The 12,595-nt window shown below is 34.5% G+C and overlaps 1 protein-coding gene across 4 annotated transcripts in view; it reads right to left on the reverse strand.

The window, feature by feature from the left end:
- Positions 1-12,595, reverse strand: part of CCDC102B (coiled-coil domain containing 102B) — a 191,855-nt gene that overhangs the window by 142,416 nt on the left and 36,844 nt on the right. The gene's annotated exons all lie outside the window — the stretch shown is intronic.

Below are 12,595 nucleotides of genomic sequence, written 5' to 3' on the forward strand. Positions count from 1 at the left end.
TATTCTCAATCTTAAATAATGATGCTGCCACCCATACAGTCTGTCAAGCTAGAAACCTTTTTACTATTCCCAAGACCCTATACCACTCCACCCCTCACACACAGTGACTACTCTTAGAGTAAAACCTGGAAGAATTGTCCATTTCTGTCTCCATTTCATCTGCTTCCCTCTCTTTTGAACCCACACCAATCAGATTTTTGTTTCTCCACATCAGGTTTTACTCTCAAGTTTATAAACTACTAGTAAATCAGTAAAATCTAACTATATATGTAAAGCATCTTCTCATTTAAAGCTTTGTCGAGTGAAGGCTCATTTTCCCACACAACCTCTCTTCTCTTGGGGTAAGAAAGCGGAGTAGGACCTTGCTTTGTGCTTATTACCAGGTCTGGCTCACAAGTGCTTTGTTGACTGACAGGACCTACCAGCAAAATGGAAGCAAAGTTATCCAAGTCTCCATCTCAGTTCAAATGGTACATTGCCAACCTGGCTTAAACACAACACACACACACACACACACACATAAACACACACACACAGAGTGGCTTAAACACAACACACACACACACACACACACAGAGTGGCTTAAACACAACACACACACACACAGAGTGGCTTAAACACACACACACACACACACACACACACACACACAGAGTGCACAAGCATCTTCATTATCTTAATACTCCATATCCCATAACAAGCAAGGGGAGCATATAAAAAAAGGAGGAGAAAATTCAGCCTTGGAGTTTTCATAATTTCTTGGCAAGTTCACAATATCTTACGGCACTCAACCCACATCAGTGAAAGTTGATTTTTTGTAGGTGTGGATTCCAATTTTATTTTATATATTAGGTCCTCCCTGTCAAGTCTGCTTTTACCTACCTAGCATTATTTGTTTCCTCCCTATAGTTAAAAAAAAAAAAAAAAAGCTTATGTTACCAAGACTCCCATTACAGATACACTTAGCTATGTGGTACAGTTTTGGCAGTAAAACAGAAATGGAGGCCTGATAAGCATTTTTGAATATATGGATGCCTCTCCATTTCACTTCTTTCTTTATCCTTCCTTGAACAAGGATAGGAAGCCGGATATGAAGAAGCATGAACTGATCTTGAGGTCATGAAGTCATAATTCAGATGAAAGCCACATCGAGAATGGCAGAAGCAGCCAGGACCATGACTGGCCTCATGCAGGCTTTTGGTGATGGGGAGAAAAGAGAACCTACCTGGTTAAGTCACTGTCATCAGTCTTCTCCTGTGGCCTTATTATTAAATCGGGAACTATAGGCCCATAGAAAGTTATAACACTATCTCACTGGAGAAACAATGGGGAATATATTAATCAAAACTGATTTTACTCCAGATCTCTATCAGCAATTGGGGGAATTCAAAAGAAACCCTAAGCTTGAAAACTCCTACAGCAATCTTTACCTAATTTCAGAGCTATTTCTCACGATCTCTGTGAGGCTTCTCCTGAATCCCACATAAAGTTAATTCTACAATCAAAGGCAATATGCATGTACTTAGTACTGCAATATGCAGTACTCTCCTCAGAGAACTGTAAGTTTTTTAAGGACATAATATTGCATTTGTCTTCAAATTTTTGGCAGGTAAGCAAATAAATGGATATGTGAGTGAAGGTACAAATGCATAAATGATGGATGAATGGATGTTCTGTGAAAGAAATGAAGGAAACAAAAATAAATCTGAAAGATACACTTCTAAAACAGTAAGTATATGGTGACTTTTAAATTTCTCCTACTATTGGGGTTTTTTCCTACTTTTATACATTGAAAGAATTCATAGTGACAACATCATACATATGTGCCTCTCGATGACAAAGTAGGATAGAGAAATACTGAAAAGTAAGACAAACAGAGAAGATTTTCTGTGGACCTTAGTCACTACTTGAATTCAGCTATACTGGTAAATCTTAATTGCTAAAATTTTAATGGCTTGAACAATATTTGTAGAATTATTCAAAAGCATAGTAACTGTCAAAGTAACTGGAAATGTCTTGCAAGGAAGCCAGTTTAGTTCTGATTGAAAGGCACTAGGTGATTTGAAACCATAGATTAGAAATGCATATGCACGAAATCACGGAGTCCACTGTGATTTTATAAATAAGCTCTTCATTAATCAAGACAGACCAGGTGGGAAGCCACCATCTTTTATTAAACTAACCTGTGTCTACCCACACACATCAGCCACATAAATATGAGTGTTCATATATGAATCTTATTGCAGCATTTCAGAAAATGTTTTCTTCCCTCTCACTGTTTTAGTAATAGGAACTATTGTCATGCAATGTCCAGACTTTCTTTACAAACACAATGTCTATTTTCTATGACAATGTCTGAGTTGTAACACAAAGCCAACTTTATTTGTATTTTGTCAGTTACAGAAAAGGTTAAGAAAAAATTGTAAGAAAAATAAATCTGAGGGATACCTGGGTGACTCAGTCAGTTAAACGGTGACTCTTGACTTTGGCTCAGGTCCTGATCTCAGGGTCCTGGGATTGAGCCCTGCACTGGGCTCCCTGCTCAGCAGGGAGTCTGCTTCTCTCTCTCCCTCTCCCTCTGCCCCCCTCCCCACTCACATGGACATGCGTGCTCTCTTTCTCTCTCTAAAATAAATAAAAATAAATCTTTTTTAAAAAAAAAAGAAAAATAAATTTGATCTATACTTACTATACCTTTATTTTTTTTTTATTTGACAGAGCAAGAGAGCACAAACAGGGGGAACAGCAGAGGGAGACGGAGAAGCAGGCTCCCTGCCGAACAGGGAGCCCGATGTGGGGCTCAATCCCAGGACCCTGGGATCATGACCTGAGCCAAAGGCAGATGCTTAACCACCTGAGCCACCCAGGTGCCCCTTAATATACCTTTAAAAAGAAGATATCCTAATCACAGATGGATGTGGGTTTGAGCATCAGTTGGGTGTGCTTGAGGAGCTCCCTCTCTGAGCCTCAGTCCTATGATTGTAAAATGGATGGTATAACCTACAGGTGGATTCTAAGGGTAAGAAGGTAATGGAAATAAAGTGCTTAAAAGAGTAGTTAACACTAATAAATTAAAGCTATCATTAGTAGGAATTATTTTAGAAAGTAGTTATGTTGGCCTAACTACAACACCTAGAAAATAGATTTAAAGCAAATTTTTATATTCTAAATGCAAACACTAAGCAAATGTCAGCATGGCCTAGTCTGATGTCATGACTTATTTTGCTACCTCTCTAAGTAGTCACTTTGCAGTTGTGATTTTGTTCCGGCACCAACACTTATTAGGCTCTGACAAAGCCAACTAGACTTATCACCTAGGCTTATAATAAGGATATAAAAAAATCATCTCTGTGAGACTGTGAAATTATAATGAATTTATCTTTGCAACTGACATTTCAGGAACTCTCCTTGGGAATACCTACTTATGAGAAAATGGCCCAGAGACAAATACTTTCTTCTTATATAAGGAAAAAATATATATATATGACATAATAAGGATTAAAAATTAGTCACTGGATTTTGATCAAACTCATAGCAGAAGTAAATGGTTAACTGTTCTTTCCTTGGTTTGTGATGTACTTCATGTTTTGGAAGGATTTTTCAAGCTCAGCACTATTGACATTTGGAACCAAAAACGTTTCCAGACACTGCCAAACATTCCCTGAGGGGCAAAACTGCTATCAAGGTGAGATCCATTGTTTAGAATGATGGAGTAGTGGAAGGTGAGACTAAGACATAGCTCAGTTCTGCTAGAAACCAGCTGTCAGCTGTGGCCTTGGAGAAAGGGACCCCACCTCCCAAGCCTTGTTTTCCTCATATACATATAGTCAAGAAATTAGACTAGATAACCTCAAAGGCTTATCTTACTAAAACTTGAGTGCCTTAATATCTACCCCACCACCACCACCCCTATACACACACACACACACACACACACACACTACCACTCTACTCACACATGTCAAACACAGTCACTCATGTAGTCTGTATGCATTAGGGTACAAAATGCATAAGAGATGAAAAGAGAAATGTTACAAAACCCATGTGTAACATAGGAAACCCATTTCTTTTTTTTCTTTTTTTTTTTTTTAAAGATTTTATTTATTTATTTGAGAGAGAGAATGAGAGAGAGAGAGAGAGAGCATGAGGGGGGAGGGTCAGAGGGAGAAGCAGACTCCCTGCTGACAGCAGGGAGCCCGATGCGGGACTCGATCCTGGGACTCCAGGATCATGACCTAAGCCGAAGGCAGTCGCTTAACCAACTGAGCCACCCAGGCGCCCCGTGGGAAACCCATTTCTAACTCAGTTTTATAGTATTATAATTAATGCTTCTTAGTTAATTCAGCTTGAGAAATACTATGTACAAAGAAACAAAAATTCTTCTCCTTGATACATCTAAACTGATAAGACCAAACATCTTGTATTTTCCTCAAAAGAACACAACTAAACAGTCACTGTATGAATGGAAAGTACTTTTTCTACTCAGGAACTATGTTAAATTATAATTTAATTTGTTGACCAAATGGAGGAAAGATAATCCACACAGAGAAAAATTAATTTTACTAAATTGATTTAGAAAATCTATTTAATTTCTGAATCCTTAAACTATAATCATTGGACAACCTTGCTAAATCATCTCATTCAAGACAGAACTAATCCTCCTCAAAGCATAATTGTTCTGATTAATGTTAATAAATATTCTGGGAAGCAGTAAACTACTATTTGCTAAGGTTTATGAATACATTTTCTCCACATAAGTTTCCTTCAACTATTTCCAAAATTCATTGTTTTTGTTAATCTGTCCTTTCGAATTCTTGTAAAAAAGAATTACCTGCACTCTGAAAGGAAAAAAAAAAGTTATTTCCTTATATTGTAAGGTATTTCCATTTCTTGGTAATAAATCCCAGCTATGATCAAAATGCAACAAAAAACTACCAAACAGTAACGCTTCCTAGCACAATCTACTGTTTTAAAGAAACTGTCAGTCAAGTCTTAAGAAATATGGGTTTGTTCTTAAGCCCAGTATGTTTCCTATGTTAGACCATATACTTAATGTCACTGAAGGAAAATCTGGGAAATAAAAACATACATATGTGTAGAAAATTACCATTTATCTTATGTTATAAGGATCTCTATAAATGGCAAAACATTCTAATAAAAACATCAAGTCTCTTATAATTATGAGGCATGAATTTTTAAAGTACTATATTCGATTAACCTTAATCTTTTTGTAACATGCATTATTATCACACTATTAACCAGGCTTGAAATCTCTTAATAAATATTTAAAACAGAGTATATTGGAGATAAACCAAAGCTATTCAAAAATGTAAGAAATCCTATGAGATAGTAGAAAAAAACACAATGATCAAGGCACCATTAGTATAGTTATAAAATTTCTTTTCAAGAAAGAGCAAAACATGAAGCATAGTCTTGAGTATGAGTTTTTAAGCCTGAGATGAGATACTTCATAAAACTCATTTATGGTATCAGCAGACTTTAATATAATGGACTCCAAATACATGTTTTCCTCTCCTCACACGCTGTATCCCACTGACATGACAAAAATGTGGCTGTTGTTGAATTAAAAATAAACCCATCTAACAGTGCTGAAATCAAGAAAGAGGGCTTATATCAGACAAGACATTTTTGGAAAGTTCTAAACATCAAAAGCATATTGGGTCTGATAACAGGGAAACCAATGTGGGGGAAACTACAAAACACAACATCCAAAAGAGAAAGCTGCCACAAGGTAAAAGTCAATCTTGCCAGAGTGTCTGGGGAGAATCCAAGAGCAGCATAAACCCAAACTGATGTATTTATCACCAAGATCATGACTGGGCTACCTGCCTGACCACAGGGCACTGGGACCTAGTTTCTCCTTCTCACACACACAACAGCTGCTTAAAGACAGAAAAATGACTGAAGAAATGCCTTAAAAATTTTTATTAAGTATAATTAACATACAGTGTTATATTAGTTTCAGGTATACAATATAATGATTCAACAATTCTATACACTTCTCGGTGATCATCACGGTAAGTGTACTTTTAATCCCCTTTATCTATTTCCCCCCATCTCCCACCCCCCTTCCCTCTGGCAACCATCTGTTTGTTCTCTATAGTTAAGAGTCTGTTTTTGTTTGTTTGTTTCTCTCATTTTTTTCCCTTTGTTTTTTTGGTTTCTTAAATTCCACCTATGAGTGAAATCAAATGTTATTTGTCTTTCTCTGACTGAATTAATTCACTGAGCATCACTCCTTCTAGGTCCATGCACTTAGTTGAAGAAATGCTATTAAATAAAGTAGATAATCTCCCTGAGGAGGGTTCCTAGCATGCACACCCACGCAGGGAGAGAAGTAGAACAAAGTTTCAGGAAAATTCAAGACTACAAAAAGCCACTGAATAATAAAGGATAGAGACCCCACTGCTAGTGAAACATACTAAAGAATCCGCTGAAAAATGAAATACATTTTTTAAAGATAGTGGATATCTAGAGTTTGCTCACCTGCTCTCCTCCACATACCACAGTAGGAAACCCTTTCCAAAAACAGGCTTTATCTCCCTCACAAGTCTCTCATCAGGGGTCCTTTCAGGGCCAGGTCTGTTGGGTAAACAGATGTACCCACTTCACCAACCTCCCCTAAGCATCACTTCATCTGCAAAAACTGGCCAATATGTTGTCATAAGGATTATTTTGAATTTGTAAAATAAAATCCTGAGTCTGGCATACTGTAAGCACTAAATAAATGGCAGGTATAATAATAATAGTAACAATAATAATAATAATAATATAGATTGAATTATACAATATGAAAAAATGAATGATATTCTTTTTATTCTAAACACTTAAAAGGAGTAAATGTCCTGCAGGATTTTGTTCAATTCTGGTTAATTGAAATTGATGAATTCAAATCTCTTTTATGTCCAACTATTGAAAGAGAGTTGAAATTTTGCAAAAGCAAAAGACGTACAAAACATCCATTTAATTTAGAGAAAAATAAAATATATATTACCATTAGCTAATTAAATAAAGGCCCTAATGTTTTCATTATATATCTTCCATTACCCAGGAATAATGTCTTCTGACTTCAAAAAACTATGGGAAGGAAGAAAGAAAAGGAATCGAGGCTCATATTTTTTAAAAAATATATTTTTGAAAGGCAATCTTATTTTGGATTTTCCTACACAATAAGGTCACAAATACGTGTATATTGAGTTTTTCATGAATTTTAAAATGTCCCAAATCAATAAAAATGGAAACTTTTTTGGTAATGATCCAAAGAAAAAAGTATAATTTCACCTAAATCCTAGATATATGAAAATAAAAGTATGTTAAAATTAGGCCTATATTATTAAACATATTTCCCAAAAAATTCAATGACAATAATGTATAGTATAACAATAAGACCACTTTTTTTTTCTTCAGATAGAAATTGCATTCTTCACTTGTTATGATGAGCACTGGGTGTTACATGTAAGTGATGAATCACTAAATTCTACTCCTAAAGCCAATATTACACTATATGTTAATGAATTAGAATTTAAATAAAAATTTGGAGGAAAAAAACTGCATTCTTATTGGTTCAAACTAGTGAAAATTTACATTTCCAGTTAAATGATAGAAATTAACACAAGACAACTATAATAAGGAGCTTTTGTATTTACAATTTCCTTTATCTGTTGATTTCTAGAAACCTTGAAAAATACCTCAATGACAATCATCTTAATTATAAGTATCCGATTTATAATATCTCTGAGATCTTAAAACTTGAAACTAATGCATATTATCACTTTAATTAGAATAATCTACAAGGGCTCAGGAATATATGCTATTATTAAAAGTTTTAAAATACACATAACCCAATGCTTTTGTCTTCCATTTATTCCCCAAATCACTGTTCAGGACAAGCTCAGATGATGTTCTAGGTAATTTGAAAAATAACAAAATAATAATCATATTTCAATATTTTGACAGCATATAGTCAAATAACTTAAGAAATTATTTTTCATATTAGCTTTCAAAATGTTTTTAAAGTAATGGAGTACATTCTCTTAAAAATAAAAAAAAAAACATATATATTACACAGAAGTCATGTATATCAAAAGTGGAACTTTTCCCATTAATTCTTGGAGGAGGACTTGGAAAACTGCCTGCTTGGAAACTCTCTTCCCATCTAATTTCCTCCAACAATAGCCCTTGGAGGTCATCCACAGACTCCCAGACTCTAAGGAGCACTTTGGAAAACAACTAATATAATCAAATCATTATTTTACAGATAAAGAATCTTGACTTCAGCAAGGGAAAAATTGTATGTCCAAATTTTTTCTGTCTACCCACTCATTCTTATTAATTTTATGAGAATTTAAATGTTTCTGTTGAAAAATAATACTTAAAACATAATAAATACTTATTCTTAAGAGATCAGAAAATTATAAAAAGCACAAATAAGACTATTCTCTACAATCCCCATGAACAAATAAGTAATCTTGTTATGTACCATTCACAACATTGCTAGCTAATTACTACAAATGACAAAAAGTTCAGTTATGCTTCCTTTATCATGGTGGGAGATGCAAGATATGCTAACCTGAATGTATTATCCTGTATGCCTAAAATTTTACTAATGTGGTAGAGTTTTTCCTTCACCCTTGGTAGGGCATGCCCCATAGCAAAGCCATCAACATACTAATCACTTCTTCCTCATCTAGTGTGATTAGCATTATGTCATTGTTCTAACAGTGCCTAGGTCCTTTTAGACCTTATCATGACAGAGGACGGAAAAGTTAACATAGACCTATGGCAAGACCCATAACATAGACCTATGATAAGAGCTATGTTCATTCCACATGAATGCAAAATGTTTCTGAACCAAAGAACATCAGCTAAAACAGTGGGACAGGCAACTCTGGAGCTCAGAAATTGCAAACTTGCTAAAACTGTCAGAAACTACCTACTGATCTCTGCAAGATAAGCACAGGTTTAGAGCAACCATATACTTTACCAGGAGAAAATCCTCTGAAACAAAGTAATCCTCTGGCTCAAATCAATAAATTAATTTTATTCCTTAAGAAACTATATTAAAAAAACTAAACCTAAAACTAGCAGAAAGAAGAAACTAAGATTTGAGCAGAGATAAACATATAGAGAATGAAAAAACAATACAGAGCATCAACAAAACCAGAAGTTTTTTTTTTCCTTAAAAGATTAACAAAACTGGAAGTCTTTAAGTAGAATAATGAGAAGGGGAAAGACAAGAATTGTATTGATAAAATAGAAATGAAAGTAGGGACGTGTCTACCAATGTTACAGAAATAAAAAAGAGATTATAACAGAATAGTATGAACAACTGTATACCAAAAAATAGATAACCTAGATGAAATGGACAGATTCCTAGAAATGTAGAAACTACCAAAACTGACTCAAGAGTCAATGGAAAATCTCATAGACCTGTAACAAGTAAAGAAAAATGAGTAATCTCAAATGTAAAACCCACGACCAGAAGATAGCTTAACTACTGAATCCTAAATAAATAAATTATTAATACTAATCCTTCTCAAACTCTTCCAAAAATAGAATAGGAGGTAAACTTCCTGATTCGATGAGGGCAGCATTATCCTGCCACCAAAACCAAAGACATGACATGGAAACTACAGACCAACACCCTTTATAAATATGGTTGTAAAAACCCTCCACAAAATTATAGAAAACAGAATATAATAGCATATTAATAGGATAATATACCATGAAGAAGTGGGATATATTCCAGGAATGCAAAGGTGTTTCAACATATAAAAATCAATGTAACCCAAAACTATAATAGAAGGAAGGGAAAAAACACAGGAGATCATGTCAATAGATAAAGAAAAAGCAGTTTTCAAAATCTGACAACCTGCTGATAGACATACTCAGTAAACCAGAAGTAGAAAGGAATGTCCTCAACATGATAAAAGGTATATATGAAAAACCCACAGCTAATATAAAACTCAATTATGAAACACTGAAACCTTTTTCAACTCTCTAATATGTCAAAAAGAAAGGATGCCCACTTTCACATTACTTCTATTCGACATTTTACTGGAAGTCCTAACCAGAGTAATTAGGCAAGAAAAAGATTTAAAGGCATCTGAACTGGATACAAACTATCTCTATTCACAGGTGGAATGATCTCATATGAAGAAAACCCTAAAGAGTCCATATAAAATCTGTTAGAGCCCATAAACAAATTCTGCAAAATTGTTGATTACAAGAACAACACAAGGATCAGTTGTATTTCTGTACACAATCAACAAACAATATGAAAGGATATTTAAAAAATAACAATTCCAATTACAATACTACCCCAAAGAATAAAATACCTAGTAATAAATTTACACAAGAAAGTGCAAGTGTTGTACACTGAAAACTGCAAAACATTGCTGAGAGATATGACAAATACAGAAATAAATAAAGGCATCCTATTATCAAAGATTAGAAGACTTAATATTGTTAAATGGCAATACTTCCCCAAACTCTACTGAATTCAATGCAGGGACTATCAAAATCACAACACCCTTTTCTCGTGGAAATGGAAAATCCAACTTCAAAATTCATATGTAATTGCAAAGTATCCAAACAGCCAAATAATCAGCATTACTTCTTTTTCAGGAAAAAGAACAACAAATTGGAGGATGTACACTTCCCAATTTGAAAATTTATTACAAAGCCACCCCTATAAAAACAGTAAGGTATAAGAATAAACTTACAGATCAATGGAAGGAAATTGAGAGTCCAGAAATAAACCTATACATCTATGGCCAACTGATTTTCAACAAGATTGCTAAGATAATTAAATGGAGAAAAAAACAGTCTGTTCAACCAATGGTGCTGGGATAACTGGATTCCACATGCCACTGAAACTTTACCTCACACCACACACACACACACACACACACACACACACACACACACACACACATAACTTAAAATAGATCAAAGATCTAAATTTGAGAGTTAAAACTATAAAACCTTAGAAGTAAACATAAGGACAAATAATTACCTGGATCTTGGCAATGATTTCTTTTTTAAATTTTTATTTAATTTATTTATTTTTATTATTTTAGAGAGAGTGAGAACAAGAGGGGGAAGGGACAAGGGGAGAGGGAGAGAGAGAATCTTAAGTAGGCTCTACAACCAGCACAGAGCCCGACATGGGGCTCAACCTCACAACTCTGAGATCATGACCTAAGCCGAAATCAAGAGTCAGACACTTAACCAACTGAGCCAGTGAGGTGCCCCATTGGCAGTGGTTTCTTGAATGTGACACCAAAAGCACAAGCAACAACAACAAAAAATAAATAAATCTAACTTAATCAGGATTTAAAATTTTTGTATGCATGAAAGAAAACTATGAAGAAAATGAAAAGACAGTATGAGACAAAATGTTTGCAAATCACATATGTGATAATGGCCTAGTATCCAGAATATATAAAGAACCCTTACAAGTCAACAACGAAAAGATAAACAACCCAATTTATAAATATGCAAAGGACTTGAATATACGTATCTTCAAAACAAATATACAAATGGCTAACAAACAGATGAAAAGATGTTCAGCATCTTAGTCATTAGGAAATGCAAATTGAAGCCACAATGCAATATTACTTTATATCCATTAGGATGGCTAAAATAAAAAAGACGTATAATAACAAGTGTTGATGAAGAACATGGAAGAAACAGATCCTAACCTATTGCTGGTATGAATATAAAATGGTGCAGCTGCTTTGGAAAACAGTCTGGTAGTTCCTCAAAATGTCAGACATGGAGTTTCCATGTGACCCAGTGATTGATTCCACTCCTGGCTGTAGATGCAACTGAAATAAAATCTTACATCCACATAAAAACTTGTACTCAAATGCTTATAACAGTATTATTCATAATAGCCAAAACATGGGAGGAAAACCCAATGCCCATTGATTGATAAATGCGGTATATCTATATGTTGGAATATTATTTGGCAGTGAAAAAGAGAATGGAATACTGATATATGCTATAACATTGAGGAATCTTGAAAATGTTATACTAAGTAAAAGAAGCCAGAAAAAGACAACCTATTCTATGATTCCATTTATATGAAATGTGCAGGATGAGATAATATAGAAAGACAGAAAGTAGATTATTGTTTGTGTACTGTTAAAGTTGAAGGGAAACGGGAAGTGACGGCTAAAGTCTGCAGGGTTCTTTCTTGGTTTTCTTTCATCTTGGGCGATAATAATGTTCTAAAACTGATTGTGATGATGGTTGCACAGCTCTGTGAATATACTAAAGCCACCAAATTATATACTTTAAATGGATGAACTGTAGGTCATGTGAGTTATATCTCAATAAAGCTGTTTTATAACAAAATAATAGCCTTTGTGAGAGGCAGCAAGTTTGTTATCAGAGCTCCCTTTAATCCTTATAAATTCTGTAGAATTAGATATAACTTATCTGCCTTTTTCCCTCCCTCACTGCATGATTTTCTGCTTCTCTACTTAGTAATCTCCAACATTTTTGATTATGCAATCATCGGCAAATTATATTCAGTATAAACCCATAATATAAAAGTACACGTATT

Source organism: Halichoerus grypus, chromosome 13 (assembly GCF_964656455.1).
Source record: "Halichoerus grypus chromosome 13, mHalGry1.hap1.1, whole genome shotgun sequence".
NCBI lineage: Eukaryota > Metazoa > Chordata > Mammalia > Carnivora > Phocidae > Halichoerus > Halichoerus grypus.